Raw genomic sequence first — 16928 nt, forward strand, 5'->3', positions numbered from 1 at the left:
AGAAAGTCTCTTCCGCAACTTCTTCTTCTTCTTCTTCTCTCTCTCACTATTATCAGCCACCATAGGTAATCCATCATCTTCTTCTGTTAACCACAGACCCTTGACGCGTAGTATACCACTGCTCCTAACAAATACTTTTTGGATGAGCTGGACATAAGTTGACTAGCTGACTCAAATAACTTGGAGCCTTCTAGAGCTTTTTCCTTTTTTCTTTCTCTTTAGAGCTTTGGTAAAGCCATCTGCTATTTGATTTGCAGATGTAATGTAGAGCAGCTTGATGAGACTTTGTTGTGCCTTTTCCGAAACAACATCATAGTAATTTCTATGTGTTTAGTTCTTTCATGGAAAATATAATTCTCACCAATAGCAAGGGTGGACTTGTTATCACAAAAGAAAAATGTTGGTTTAGATGGAGGAATTCAACAAGTCCGCCCTTGCTATTGGTGAGAATTATATTTTCCATGAAAGAACTAAACACATAGAAATTATGCTTCAGATGATGACCTTGAAACTGTGTGTGTTTCTTTGATTTCCAAAAATAAGCGAATCACCTAGGAAAATGCAGAACCCTGTCACAAGCTGCCTAGTTAGACTCTGTAAAAGCCTTCAAATGTATGTTTGACTTGGTTGAGAAAAAGATTCTTTTTTTAGGTGCAGACTTCAAGTACCGTAAAACATGATGAGTTGTTGCTAAGTACTTTTTTGTGGGATGATCAATGAATTGACTTAGCTGTTGAACACTATATGCTATATCTTGATGAGTGGTTATGAGTTACAAAGCCTACCCCACCTGCATCAGCTAGCAACATTGTGCAACAACTTTTGTTCCAGAACTATTAGACTTGTTACTAGCTTACAGTCCCAAAAAACCACACTCTTCCAAAATATCTAAAGTGTATTTTCGTTGGCATAGGTTGAGCCCTGCAGAACTCCTGGCCACTTTCATGCCTAAAAAATAACCAAGGTCACCAAAGTCTTTAATTATAAATGTTGAGTCCAAAAACTTCTTCAAATAATCAATTGGACTGAGAGAATCGCTAGTGATGATAACATCATCAACATAAACTAGGATTCCCACGAAATAATCAGAATTGGACAAAGATGGATCTGATTTCGCTTGAACAAAACCAGTGCGTAATAGAGCTGTAGTGAGTTTAGCGTTCCACTGCCTACTTGCTTGTTTAAGCCCATATAATGACCTAAGAAGTTTGCACACTTGGTTAGGTTTGTCACTATGAAACCCATGAGGAAGAACCATATAAACTTCTTCATCTAAATCCCCATGAAGAAAAATATTATTAATGTCAAGTTGTTGAATAAATCAACCTTTGATTATTGCCATTGCAAGAAATGTTTTGATTGTTGTGATCCTTGACGCAGGTGAAAATGTTTCTATTGTTAGACATGTATGCCCTAGGAGCCAGCATTATTATTTTGGGCATTGATTTCTTATTAAATAAATATAATAAATAAGTATTTTATTTATTTATATTTGACTTAGTTAATATTTGATTTTTTTTTTGTAAGCAGTTAATATTTGATATTATTTCATACAATCTTCTTAATTTTTCATTCTTAAAAGTTAAGAATATGAGTGACGAAGAATTAATAAATGAAGTATTGTAAAAATGTTCCTAAGTCATAGAAATTCTAATTGGGCATTAGAATTCCGATAAGACTAGCACATTGTCCATCTTATGGTGAGTTTCTTGTCATTATGTATGAGATATGGAGAGTGGACATGTGGATGATTGTTAGAGAACACATGTCATTGAACGATGACTGACTATAACGTATTGCATGGTGTTTACCGTGTCATCGGTAAATTAATATAATAGAGGGTAATAGAGTGGAATATTCCGTTACTAAAGTTTATACTAACGGAATTTAGGTTATTTAACGGAAGAAAATAATATAATAGAGGGTAAATAAGGAAAATCATTAAAACAATACTAAAATCAAAATAATATGAACCATTCATTTTAAGAAACAATACTACCGATATTTTTTTGTTCCAGTTAAGGGCCTAACATTATTGGCTCTTATTAGAATTATATATACTAGTTTTTTTACGCGCATTGCGCGATTGGGATAATGCCCAGTGTTTTTTTTAAATAAGTACTTTAAAGTATATCAAGACAATATTATATTGGAATTGTTCATGCATAGATAATTGAATGTTGAATTTTTGTATTTAAATAGGTAATTCTAAATTTACAAATGCAAGATAATATAGTCAAGATTGATTATAATTGTCAATAAAATAATTGTATAGGTATGGTTGGAACCAAATACGGGACATAAGGGAGAGCAAATAAAAATTAGGGCATAAAATATTAAGTATATACTAATATTTAATAGCTAACTACTGATTGTCAAACAAGGACATTGCGAGGTAGTTTCCCACTTTAATTTGTTGTGTGATTTGATTACTCTTTTTGTCAATAAATTCCCCAAGTAGTTACTATGATTAGCTTAATTATATTTTTTAAAAACAATTATTATTATTATTATTATTATTATTATTATTATTATTATTATTATTATTATTAAATATATGTATAACCTTAGGTCATTTTACATGTTAATCTAAACAACTAATTTTTTCAAATATCTTTTTATCAACCGTTGATATAATTCGCTGGTCAAATCCGCTAACTGCTAACTGCTGATTGTCAAACAAGGACATTGCGAAATAGTTCTCACTTCAATTTGTTGTGTGATTTGAATACTCTCTTTGTCAACAAATCTCTCAAGTAGTTTATATGATTGATTTTATTATTTATATTTTTTTAATTTTTTCATGGTATTAATAAAATACTTGGTAAATAAATATAAAGCATTATTTTGTATTATAATTTTTATATTTAATTAAAAAATAGTGCACACAAAAGATAATAGACAATGTAGTGAATATAATCAATTGATAAATTTGAATGTAAAGAATTTTTACATTGGAGAAAAATAAATACAATATAACTAATAAAATTATTTCTCTTAATTAATTTATTGATAATGAATAATTTTTTATTATTAATAAATACATTGTAGGGACAATGTAGCGAATATAATCAATTGATGAATTTGAATGTAAAGAATTTTTATATTAGAGAAAAATAAAGAAAATATAACTAATGAATTTATTTATTTTATTTAATTTATTGATAATGAATAATTTTTTTTGAATAAAGACATTGTACACACATAATTCTAAATTAAAGAAATGCATATGTATTATTTTTTGTTGTAGCTACTAAATTATTATCTACATCTATAATCTACTATAATACAAATAATGCTATATATTTATTTACCAAGTATTTTATTAGTACCACAAAAAAATTTAAATATATATATATATATATAATTAAGCCAATCATATCAACTACTTGGGGGATTTGTTGACAAAGAGAGTATTCAAATCACACAACAAATTGAAGTGAGAAACTACATCGCATTGTCCTTGTTTGACAATCAACAGTTAGCGGTTAGCGGTTAGCGTTAACGGATTGTGTTAGCAGTTAGAAAATAGCGGATTATATTAGCGGGTTTGACCATTGAATTATATCAGCGGTCAGTAAAAAGATATTTGAAAAAATTAGCTATTTAGATTACCATGTAAAATGACCTAAGGGGCGTTTGGTTCATGTAATCTTAGATTACCTAGGTAATCTGAGTCTAATAATGTTATATTACCTGAAAGCTGATGTAGCGGTAATATTTCAAGGTAATGTGATTACCCCCATTTTTTTAATGTAATCTTAGATTACATTGAATTATTCCAACTTTGTCCTTCTTAACTAATCATTATATAATAATAATAATAATAATAATAATAATAATAATAATAATAATAATAATAATAATAATAATAATAATAACAACAACAACAACAACAACAACAACAACAACAATAATATTATTATTATTAAATATGTTTATATAATCAAATATAAATGTGTGTATATTTATATATTTAGTTTCTTTTTAATATTTAAACATTGATATACATTCATACATATAAATAAATAAATATACACACACATAATTTATATATATATATATATATATATATATATATATATATATATATATATATATATATATATATATATATAATTATATAATAATATTATATTTGTATATTTTTGTTTTCTTTTGGATACGTTTCGCACACGCACGAAACTAGTAACACACAAACCAAAATGTACATGCCTGTATCACAAAATGCATAATTTTTTATGAAAAAAACCAGCACGCCATGGTGTACGAGCCATGTTACAGTAAAATGCACACACCAGTCCACACCCACGCACACACCAACGTAAAATTCTCCATAATTTAAAATTATAAATGTACAAAATATAATTAAATATTACTATTGTTAGGTTCCCTAATATTCTGGTAAGATTCTATTTTAAATATAACCAAAATTAAAAATCAAAATACAATTACTGCTTCATCCTTGTATTTCAAATCTATCCTTATTTAATTATTGTTTGACTTTCAATCCTATCCATCAATTGAAACTTTATCAATGGATGAGATGGGATCTCATGATCTCACCTGATTGGGGTGGTCTCACTGGATTCAAAATAAATAAATAAATAATAAATATAGAATTAGGTTCTGGTGCGGTTAGGGTGCCCAGGTACGGTGGTGTGGTTTAATTTGGGTCATTCATCTCGCTTAAATCAACGTCCAGGATTACCAAAATTTAAAAAAAAAAAAAAAAAAAAAAAAAAAAAAAACGCGGTGGCAATTTTGTAATTTTTGCATCTAGGTCAAAATTAAGGTGAGCGGTTCTGTGATTAATGTGCGTGAGTTTTGTATATAAGATGCGTGAGTCTTGTGCGTAAGGTGCGTGCGTTTTGTGTGCTTAATGTGCGTGGGGTTGTGCTTAATGTGAGTAGTTGTTAAAACTTAAAGTGTGGGCTTTTGTGCTTAAGGTGCGTGAGATTTGTTCTTAATGTGAGTGGAGTTTGTGCTTAATGTGCGTAGGGTTTGTGCTTAATGTGTGTGAGGTTAGTGATTAATGTCAGTAGTTGTTGAAACTTATGGTCTGTGAGTTAATACTTAAAGTGCGTGAGTTTTGTGCTTAATGTGTGTGAGGTTGTGCTTAATGTGCGTGGGTTTTGTAATTAATGTGCGTGAGTTTGTGCTTAATGTCAGTAGTTGTTGAAACTTAAGGTCTGTGAGTTAATACTTAAAGTGTGTGAGTTTTGTGCTTAATGTGCGTGAGGTTGTGCTTAATGTGCGTGGGTTTTGTACTTAATGTGCGTGAGTTTGTGCTTAAGATCTAACACTTAAGGTGCGCCCTTTTTAGCTTATACTTTTTACTTCCAGACACGCGTTTTTTTTTAATTTTCATTGATTTGAGTCGTTGATCTAGATTTGATCAACGGCTCAGATCTAACCGCACAAACGCACGAGAAGCTATACCTGCACCTGAACCCTTCCCAATATATATATATATATATATATATATATATATATATATATATATATATATATATATATATATATATATATATATATATATATATATATATATATATATATATATATAGAGAGAGAGAGAGAGAGAGAGAGAGAGAGAGAGAAGGGATCAGGTGAATTTGTGGCTTCCCGTGCGGTTGTGCGGAGGATTAATGTGCGTGAGGTTTATACTTAATGTGTGTGAGATTTATACTCAATGTGCCTGAGATTTGTACTTAATGTGCGTCATGTTAATATGCGTGAGTTTTGTACTTAATGTGCCTGAGTATTGTGTTTAATGTACGTGAGATTTGTGCTTAATGTGCGTGAGTATTTCAGAATTACGAGCTCAGAAGGAAGCAGAACAGAAACTCACGCACATTAACGCCCAAGCTTCTTGTTACTTCTTCCTTCAATTTGGCCATGGATTCTGGATTATCAGCTACCTTCAGTGCAGTTGAATGTTTATATAGATGACGCACGCACAGTAAAATTTGCACAGCTGCTAAGTGTGGATTTCTGTTGTATTATTCCCATAATTCTTAACCACCATAGCCCGCCTCCGCATCATCATCATCAGGGAGGGGGCAATGGCTACTGGGGATGGGGAAGAAGCTGGCAATTATTATTTTAGTAGCTACAACAAAAAATAATACATATATACATTTCTTTAATTTAGAATTATGTGTCTACAATGCTTTTATTAAAAAAAATATTCATTATCAATAAATTAAATAAGAGAAATAATTTCATTAGTTATATTGTCTTTATTTTTCTCCAATATAACAATTCTTTACATTCAAATTCATCAATTGATTATATTTGCTACATTGTCCCTACAATGTCTTTATTTTTAAAAAAAAATATTCATTATCAATAAATTAATTAAGAGAAATAATTTTATTAGTTATATTGTCTTTCTTTTTTCTCCAATGTAAAAATTCTTTACATTCAAATTCATCAATTTATTATATTCACTACATTGTCTATTATCTTTTTTGTGCACTATTTTTTAATTAAATATCAAAGTTATAATACAAAATAATGTTATATATTTATTTACCAAGTATTTTATTAATACCATGAAAAAATTAAAAATATATATAATTAATAAAGTCAATCATATTAACTACTTGAGGATTTGTTGGCAAAGAGAGTATTCAAATCACACAACAATTCAAATTGAAGCAGGAAACTACCTCGCAATGTCCTTGTTTGACAATCAGCAGCTAGCGGTTAGCGTTAGCAAATTATATTGGCGGATTTGACCAGCGAATTATATCAACGGTGGATAAAAATATATTTAAAACAATTAGCTGTTTAGTTTAACATGTAAATGACCTAAGGGTATATAATAATAATAATAATAATAATAATAATAATAATAATAATAATAATAATAATAATAATAATAATAATAATAATAATAATAATAATAATTGTTTTAAAAAAAATTAATAAAAGAAATAAAATTAAAAAAAAAAAATATATGGGAGCCAAACGTTCGACTCCCCTTAGTTTTGCTATTTTTTCCACATTGGTGGGAAAGGTGGCATGGGAGCCTTGAGGCTCCTATAAAAGGAGCCTTAAGGCTCCAATTTAAAAATTAAGATTGTCCATCCGTTGATGGGCAAGCAGTGAGCCAGCGAAACTGAATCTTGTTATTCAATGAGTCGAAATGGTTTCACAGTAATTTTTTTTTTTTTTTTTAAATATAGAGGTGTTTTGGAGAAATCATTTTCAAAAATGCTAAGTGAAAATATTATAAATTGCAATGTTTGTATTTTCAGTAGTTTGGAACAAATTGTTGTTTCAAATTGTTGAATAACCAAACACTTTCTTTAGTATTTTGATCTTTGGGTTACATCATATTTACCAATCGTACGTTCAATATCTTTGGGTTACATTATAATTAAAAAATTTAAAATTTTACTACATCTAAATTCCTTAAATTATGAATTTCTTTATTCATAATAATTTATTCAACAATAATGGTTGAACTAAATGAACACTGAGCAAAACACATAAAGGACTGGTACCGTTGATTCATTCATTGATCTTGTATATTTGTGCATTTATTAAATATATTAGAACCCTTTGCAACAAAAAATACTTGGTCACTATTTTAAATTTTTTTAGTAACAATTATAATGAATCTCCTATATTACATTGTATTCATATACTATGAGTTACATATTTAAATAAACAAATTCGACATTAAATTATTTATGTATGAATTTCTCATATATAATCTTGCATTGATATACTTTTAAATATTTATTTAATTATATAAACATTAGACATTAACTCATTCGCGCAATGCGCGTGTAAAACTAGTAATTATATATAATTGAAAATAAATTACTTCGTTTTGTTGAATTCATAAAATAAAAGAAAAGAAAATATTAAATTTGCTTTTAATTATCGCAAAATTTGAGTTAAAATGTTTATATATACCAACACTATGAAAAAACTTATGAAGTTAATATATACAAATAGGAAATAAATTTCAACAGAATTGAATAAGAGGTCAACACAAGATAATCCATGCGAGAGTCTCTGGTTTCGTAGACCAGTTGCAACATACTCTCACAATCCATGGGAAAGCAATTGGCGACCTCAATCCAAGTGGTTGGGTTCACTATCTCCCACCGAATGGTTTTCGACCTCAACTAGTGTTGTCAATACGGGTTGGCGGGGCGGGGCGGGCCAAAGCCCGGTGGGCCGCGGGCCTAAATGGGGCAGGCTAAAAAAGCCCGCTCCTAAACGGTCCTGGGTTTGACAGGCCTTGACCGCCCCGCCAGTGGCCCGCGGGCTAGGCGGGCCCCCGCCTAAACCCCATTTTTAAAAAAAAAAAATTATTCATCAAACATCAAACTAATTAAAATAAATTGATACATAAATCATAACTCACATAAAACATAATAATCAAACATTAAATATTACATAAAGTTCAAAGTTCATAATTTATCAAACATCAAACTAGTCGCAACTCCAAAGTCCAAAAATATTACACATAACAATAATTTTAAAGTGCATATTTTATATAAAATAAAATAAAATAATGGCGGGCAGCTCACCCCCTACCTAAGTAAGGGCGGGCCAAGCCCGTTTTGACGGCTCTGACCTCAACCCAAGTGAACCATTAATTAGTTAAATGGTAAATCAACTTCACTGGGGATCAAACCAGAATCTCTTGTTTCGGAAACCAACGCCTTATCCATTGGGCCATGAGGTCTTTAATAGTTATGTAGTTTTAATAGTTAATGCTGAACCATTAATTAATTAGTTAAATAGTAAATCAATTTCAATTAATTAGTTAAATAGTAAATCGATTTCACTAAGGATCGAACCCAAAATCTCTAGTTTCGTAAACCAGCACCTTATCCATTGGGCCATGAAGTCCTTAGCCATTATGTACTTTTAATTGTAATTAATTATAACATTGGAATTGATATGTATTAACTTGTTGAAAAAGAGGTCGGCGCAAGACACTCTTACAATCTATGGGAATCGGCGAATGGTTTTCGACCTCAACCGAAGTGGTTGGGTTCACTATCTAAGTTAAGGAAAGTATAGGCTAGACTCAATACTGAACCATTAATTAGTTAAATAGTAAATCAACTTCACTGGGGATTTCGTAGACCAGCGCCTTATCCATTGGGTCATGAAGTCCTTAGCCATTATGTACTTTTAATTGCAATAAATTATAACATTGGAAATGATTTGTATTAACTCAGCTCGTTGAAAAAGAGGTCGGCACAAGACACTCTTACAATCCATGAGAGAATGGTTTTCAACCTCAACCCAAGTGGTTAGGTTCATTATCTGGAAACTATAAACTAGAGTTAATGCTGAACCATTAATTAGTTAAATAGTAAATCAATTTCAATGGGGATCGGACCCAAAATCTCTGGTTTCGTAGACCAGCGCCTTATCCATTGGGCCATAAAGTCCTTAGCCATTATGTATTTTTAATTGCAATTAATTATAAAATTGGAAATGATTTGTATTAACTCGTTGAAAAAAAGTTAGGCGCAAGACACTCTTACAATCCATGGGAGAGGGGATCGAACCCAAAATCTCTGGTTTCGTACACCAACGCCTTATCCATTGGGCCATGAAGTCCTTAGCCATTATGTACTTTTAATTGCAATTAATTATAACATTGGAAATGATTTGTATTAACTCGTTGAAAAAGAGGTCGGCGCAAGACACTCTTATAATCCATGGGAGAAGCGATCAGCGCCACTTGCAAGACACTCTTACAATCCATGGGAGAAGCGATATCAATACTGAACCAGTGGTTGGGTTCACTATCTTAGTTAAGGGAAGCGACTTACAATCCATGGGAGAAGCCAGTGGTTGGGTTCACTATCTTAGTTAAGGGAAGCGGCTTACAATCCATGGGAGAAGCGATATCAATACTGAACCAGTGGTTGGGTTCACTATCTTAGTTAAGGGAAGCATAGGCTTACAATCCATGGGAGAAGCGATATCAATACTGAACCAGTGGTTGGGTTCACTATCTTAGTTAAGGGGTTAAGGGAAGCGGCTTACAATCCATGGGAGAAGCAATATCAATACTGAACCAATGGTTGGGATCACTTTCTTAGTTAAGGGAAGCATAGGCTTACAATCCATGAGAGAAGCGATATCAATACTGAACCAGTGGTTGGGTTCACTATCTTGGTTAAGGAAAGTATAGGCTAGAATCAATACTAAACCATTAATTAGTCGACTTCACTGGGGATTGAACCCAGAATCTTTGGTTTCGTAGACCAGCGCCTTATCCATTGAGCCATGAAGTCCTTAATCGTTATGTAGTTTTAATTGCAATTAATTATAACATTGCTAATGATTTGTATTTGTTAGAAAATAATAAATTTTGTGGCTCAAACCTGTGGAGACCACTTCCATCCACGTCGCTATGCATGTCTTCACTTCTTGCACGTCATATTGCATGCCATCACCGATTGTTGCGGAGCTTCACGCAAATGCCGCATAGCTCTCTCACTTTTAATTGTATAAATAGTTGTTTATCTTTTGTAATTCATGCAACATCAATTCATTCATTCTTTCTTCTTTATCATACGTAGAGTATATATATATTCCTTTGTTTTCTCTTTATAAGAGATTAATATATATATATTTATATTTTCCCACTTTATTAATTTATTTTGTCATTTATTATATTCTCCCCTATTATTTAACTTCTATAATTCTCAATTTTCGATTCTTCGCTTCCGCATTATTCCGCTATATTCCTAACAAGTGGTATCAGAGCTGTTTAATTGAGAGTTATTTTCAAAGATGTCGACTGTTACTAAGTTCGATATCGAGAAGTTTGACGGGAAAATTAGCTTCTCTATCTGGAAGGTTCAGATGGAAGCCGTTCTAACCCAGAACGGTTTGAAGAAAGCGCTAACTGGGAAGAAGAAGAAACCGGCTGCAATGACAGATGAAACTTGGGAAGATTTGGATGACAAGGCTCGTTCAACCATCCTTTTGTGCCTGTCTAAAGAGGTTATACGTGAGGTATTAAGTGAGACGACTGCGTCAGAATTATGGTCCAAGCTGGATACGCTTTACATGGCCAAAACTATGGCAAACAAGCTACGCCTGAAGGAGCGTCTATACACAATCCGCATGACGGAAGGTACTTCGATTAAATCTCATTTGGATGAATTTAATTCTATTTTATTGGACTTGGAGAATGTAGATGTCGTAATTGAAGATGAGGATCGTGCTGTTTTATTGCTTGTCTCTCTCCCTAAATCATACATGCATTTCAAAGAAATTATGCTGTATGGTAATAGTAGTAACACCCTTACTTTCGACACTGTTAAGTCAAACCTATTGTCCAAAGAAAAGTTTGATTTTGAAATTAAGTCTGAGGACAAAGGAGAAGGCTTAATTGTAAGGGGTCGTTCACTTGAAACAGAGAGTAGCAATAAAAAATCTAGATCCAAGTCCAAAGGACGTAAGTCCAACAAATCCTGTAAGTACTGCAAGAAGCAGGGTCATGATGTGACTGAATGCTTCAAGTTGAAAAACAAACAAGAGAGAGAAAAGAAGTCTGCTGAAGCTAGTGTTGTTGAAAGTGATTCAGAAGGTGATGTTATGTTATCTGTTAGCTCCGGTGACAAACGGAGTAAAACTGAGTGGATTCTGGACTCTGGTTGTACATTCCACATGTGTCCTCACAAAGACTGGTTCGTCTCTCTAGAACCGGTTGATGGTGGAGTTGTCTTGATGGGTAATGATACCCAATGCAAGGTTAGTGGAATTGGAAGTGTTCAGATTAAAACTCATGATAATGTTGTCAGGACTCTTACCAATGTTCGGTATATTCCTGATTTGAAACGCAATCTGATATCCTTGGGCACCTTGGAATCTCTGGGGTGCAAGTACATAGCTGAAGGTGGAGTTCTGAAAATCATAAAAGGCTCTCTTGTTCTCATGAAAGCTTCTCGTTCTGGAAGCCTGTACGTGTTGCATGGCAGTACTGTGACAGGTTCAGTAGCGGTATCCTCATCGATGTCTGATGCGGATCTCACTCAATTATGGCATATGCGTCTGGGACATATGAGTGAGAAAGGCATGCATCTCCTGAGCAAGAAAGGCTTCCTTGGTGGTTCAGGTACGGGTAAATTACAATTTTGTGAGCATTGTGTTTTTGGGAAACAAAAGAGGGTTAGTTTCTCTACTGCTACACATCGTACCAAAGATGTATTGGAATATATACATTCCGATTTATGGGGACCGACTAAATTCCAGTCTATGGGAGGCTGTAGATATTTTATGTCTATTATTGATGACTTTTCTCGTAAAGTCTGGGTCTATTTCCTGAAACATAAAAATCAGGCATTTTCTATTTTCAAGACGTGGAAAATACTCGTTGAGACTCAGACAGGTAAAAAGGTCAAGAAGCTCAGGACAGATAATGGCTTGGAGTTCTGTGAGTTAGATTTCAATGACTTTTGTGCAGCAAATGGAATCGCCAGGCACAAGACCTTGCCTGGTAAACCCCAGCAGAATGGTGTTGCCGAACGTTTGAACAGGACTCTATTGGAAAGAGCTCGTTGTATGCTCTCTAATGCTGGGTTATGGAAACGGCGTGATTTTTGGGCCGAGGCCGTTTCTACTGCTTGCTATTTGATAAATAGATCTCCACACTCATCCCTTGATTTCAAAATTCCAGAAGAAGTTTGGTCAGGTAATCCTGTTGACTACTCTATCTTAAGAGTTTTTGGATGTCCTGCTTATGCTCATTCCAGTACGGGTAAATTAAACCCGAGAGCTGTCAAATGCATTTTCCTTGGTTATGCTTCTGAGTCAAAAGGGTATCGTCTATGGTCTCCTGATTCTCATAAAATCATTCTGAGTCGAGATATCACTTTTGACGAAAATGCACTACTTTCTTCTAAAAAAGATTCCAGTACAGATGAGACGCAGAGTACTGGTGATAAGGTGGAGTTTGATTTCAGGCCTAATGATAGTATTACTACCACTAATGGTAATACTAAAGATGATGCATCTACAAGTACCGCACCTCTCGTCGAGCCACAGCGAGAGTACTCTATTGCCCAAGATCGGCCTAGGAGGACAATTAAAAAACCTGCTAGGTACGCTAGTGACGATGAAACCCACTTGGTTGCTTATGCTCTTTCAGTTGCACAGGAGGTTGATGGTGATCCATCCTGCTATTCTGAAGCTATTTCCTGTGCCAACTCGTCCAAGTGGTTGGTTGCTATGCAAGAAGAGATGGAAAGTCTCCATAAGAATGAGACTTGGGAGCTGGTAGAGTTGCCGAAAGGTAAACGCCCATTGAGCTGTAAGTGGATTTACAAAAAGAAAGAAGGCATTCCTGGGGTTGAGAAAGCACGGTGGAAGGCACGGTTAGTTGTTCGAGGTTTTGATCAACGTGAAGGTATTGACTTTAACGAGATTTTTTCTCCAGTTGTTCGTCATACTTCTATACGTGTTCTACTTGCTTTTGTTGCTCTTTTTGATTTGGAGTTGGAGCAACTTGATGTAAAGACTGCTTTCCTACATGGAGAGCTTGATGAAGAACTTTACATGTACCAACCTGAAGGATTTGAAGTTCCTGGGAAGGAACATTGTGTCTGTCATCTACAAAAATCTCTTTATGGGCTAAAGCAAGCTCCAAGGCAATGGTATAAGCGGTTTGATGCGTGTATGTTGGGGCAAGGATTCTCAAGAAGCCAGTATGATAGTTGTGTCTATTTTAAAGAATTTTCTAAAGGGTCTTTTGTCTATTTGCTTCTTTATGTTGATGATATGCTCATTGCTTCCCCTGATATGTCTCTGGTTGATGAGTTGAAGTCTCAACTAAGCAATGAGTTTGAGATGAAAGACCTCGGTGCAGCAAAGAAGATTCTTGGCATGGAGATACACAGGGATCGTCAAGCGGGTAAACTTTATCTATCCCAGAAAAAGTATGTTGAGAAGGTGCTTGATCGATTCAATATGTCCACTTGTAAACCTGTGTCTACTCCACTTGGTGCACATTTTAAGGTATCCTCTGGTTCATGCCCTAAGTCTGATGTTGATGTGGCTTATATGTCAAAAGTTCCTTACTCTAGTGCTGTTGGAAGTCTTATGTATGCTATGGTATGCACTAGACCTGATTTGGCTCATGCTGTAAGTGTTGTGAGTCGTTACATGCATAACCCTGGTAAGGAACATTGGAACGCCGTTAAATGGATTCTACGGTACCTAAAGGGTACTTCGTCTTTGGGCTTGGTTTTTGATCGAAATTCTTCTGCATCTACTGACATTGTGGGCTTTGTAGATTCTGATTATGGTGGTGATCTTGACAGACGTCGATCGCTTTCCAGTTATATTTTCACTCTTTGTAATTGTGCTATCAGTTGGAAAGCTACGCTTCAGTCTATTGCTGCGTTATCTACGACTGAGGCGGAATATATTGCAGCCACAGAGAGTGTCAAAGAAGCTACTTGGCTACGAGGTTTGGTTATGGAACTTGGTGTTTCACAAGGTCACACTATTGTGTTCTCTGATAGTCAAAGTGCTATTCATCTCACCAAGAATGATACCTATCATGCCAAAACCAAACACATTGATGTCAGATATCATTTTATTCGAGATGTTGTAGCTGCGGGAGATATAGTCGTTCAGAAGATTCATACATTGGAGAATCCAGCAGATATGCTCACCAAGCCTCTACCTATTATTAAGTTCAAGCAATGCTTGAGCTTAGTCGGCTGTTCCAGTTGTTAATTTCCACAATGGATTTGATCCAAGGTGGAGATTGTTAGAAAATAATAAATTTTGTGGCTCAAACCTGTGGAGACCACTTCCATCCACGTCGCTATGCATGTCTTCACTTCTTGCACGTCATATTGCATGCCATCACCGATTGTTGCGGAGCTTCACGCAAATGCCGCATAGCTCTCTCACTTTTAATTGTATAAATAGTTGTTTATCTTTTGTAATTCATGCAACATCAATTCATTCATTCTTTCTTCTTTATCATACGTAGAGTATATATATATTCCTTTGTTTTCTCTTTATAAGAGATTAATATATATATATTTATATTTTCCCACTTTATTAATTTATTTTGTCATTTATTATATTCTCCCCTATTATTTAACTTCTATAATTCTCAATTTTCGATTCTTCGCTTCCGCATTATTCCGCTATATTCCTAACAGTATTAACTCGTTGAAAAAGAAGTCAGCGTAACATTGGAAATGATTTGTATTAACTTGTTGAAAAAGAAGTCGGCGTAACATTGGAAATGATTTGTATTAACATTGGAAACCAATAGACTCCAAACTAATAATCATATGCTAATTGGTAGTTTCTACTTTTGTATAGAATAATGTAGGACATACCATAATGTATTCCTCTTAGACAATTTATCAAGCAGGCCGCGGAGGGATACCTCCGCATAGCTAGTTAGCAGGCTGAGGTCTCGTTCATTAACGGAATTAACCAGACAAATCGCTCGTTCTGTGAGCGCCTTGAGCGCGTCGTGGCGCGTGGCCCTATTGCGAAGAGACAGAAGGTTACCGCGCAGTCTGGCGCCCCCCCTTCTGAGCCTGGTGCGCCCCCACCGGGAGGGCCGCGGCCGCAGGCGAGTCGCCCCCCTGTACTGCCGGTCGTACCGCCCCCGCTGCCGCTCTACCCCTTACAATACCCCGTCGCGTATTTAAGTCGTCTGCAAAGGATTCAGCTCGCCGCTCGATCGGAATTGTAATTCAAGGCGGCCACCGTGACCCTTCCGCCATGACGACTTAGCCAACGACACGTCAGAGAATATATGAATTGCGTTAATGGGATAAATACTTTTCTTAGGAGGAGAAAAATATCAACCAATGGTGACAATGCCATCCCTCAACCATTTTTATTTTTTTTTTATATAAATACCTTAGCTCACCATATAATAATAATAAGGAAAAAATGCATTTCTCATCCCTAAGTTATAGAATAGTTTTAGAATCCATCCCTATTTGTTAGTCATGCTCATTTCTCGTTCCTAAGCTATAAGCCTATAATAACTAACCTTACAAATTTTGTCCTTTAATAAAATCGATCAAACAAACAAACAGCCGTACGAATAATTTAATCGAGTGTTTTGTTTTTCCATTCCTCACTGACCTGAATAAACAAAGTCGACGGATGCTCACAACGCCCATTACGCTTGGGCAGATTCGCTTCACTATCTTAGTTAAGGAAAGTATAGACTAAAGTTAATGCTGAATCATTAATTAATTAAATCAACTTACCTGGGGATTGAACCCAGAATCTCTAGTTTCGTAAACCAACGCCTTATCCATTGGGCCATGAAGTCCTTAGCCATTATGTACTTTTAATTGCAATAAATTATAACATTGGAAATGATTTGTATTAACTCAGCTCGTTGAAAAAGAGGTCGGCACAAGACACTCTTACAATCCATGAGAGAATGGTTTTCAACCTCAACCCAAATGGTTAGGTTCATTATCTGGAAACTATAAACTAGAGTTAATGCTGAACCATTAATTAGTTAAATAGTAAATCAATTTCAATGGGGATCGGACCCAAAATCTCTGGTTTCGTAGACCAGCACCTTATCCATTGGGCCATAAAGTCCTTAGCCATTATGTATTTTTAATTGCAATTAATTATAAAATTGGAAATGATTTGTATTAACTCGTTGAAAAAGAGTTAGGCGCAAGACACTCTTACAAATCCATGGGAGAAGGGATCGAAACCAAAATCTCTAGTTTCGTACACCAACGCCTTATCCATTAGGCCATGAAGTCCTTAGCTATTATGTACTTTTAATTGCAATTAATAATAACATTGGAAATGATTTGTATAAACTCGTTGAAAAAGAGGTCGGCGCAAGACACTCTTATAATCCATGGGAGAAGTGATCAGCGAATGGTTTTCGACCTCAACCACTTGCAAGA

The 16928-nt window shown here is 34.4% G+C and overlaps 1 non-coding gene across 1 annotated transcript; it reads right to left on the minus strand.

Moving 5' to 3' along the window:
- Positions 1-10216: 10216 nt before the first annotated feature.
- TRNAR-ACG lies at positions 10217-10289 on the minus strand. Its single transcript has one exon. It is a non-coding gene; the product is annotated as a tRNA-Arg (tRNA).
- Positions 10290-16928: the final 6639 nt, after the last annotated feature.

This window comes from Ipomoea nil, unplaced genomic scaffold (assembly GCF_001879475.1).
Source record: "Ipomoea nil cultivar Tokyo-kokei standard unplaced genomic scaffold, Asagao_1.1 scaffold2647, whole genome shotgun sequence".
NCBI classification, from domain to species: domain Eukaryota; kingdom Viridiplantae; phylum Streptophyta; class Magnoliopsida; order Solanales; family Convolvulaceae; genus Ipomoea; species Ipomoea nil.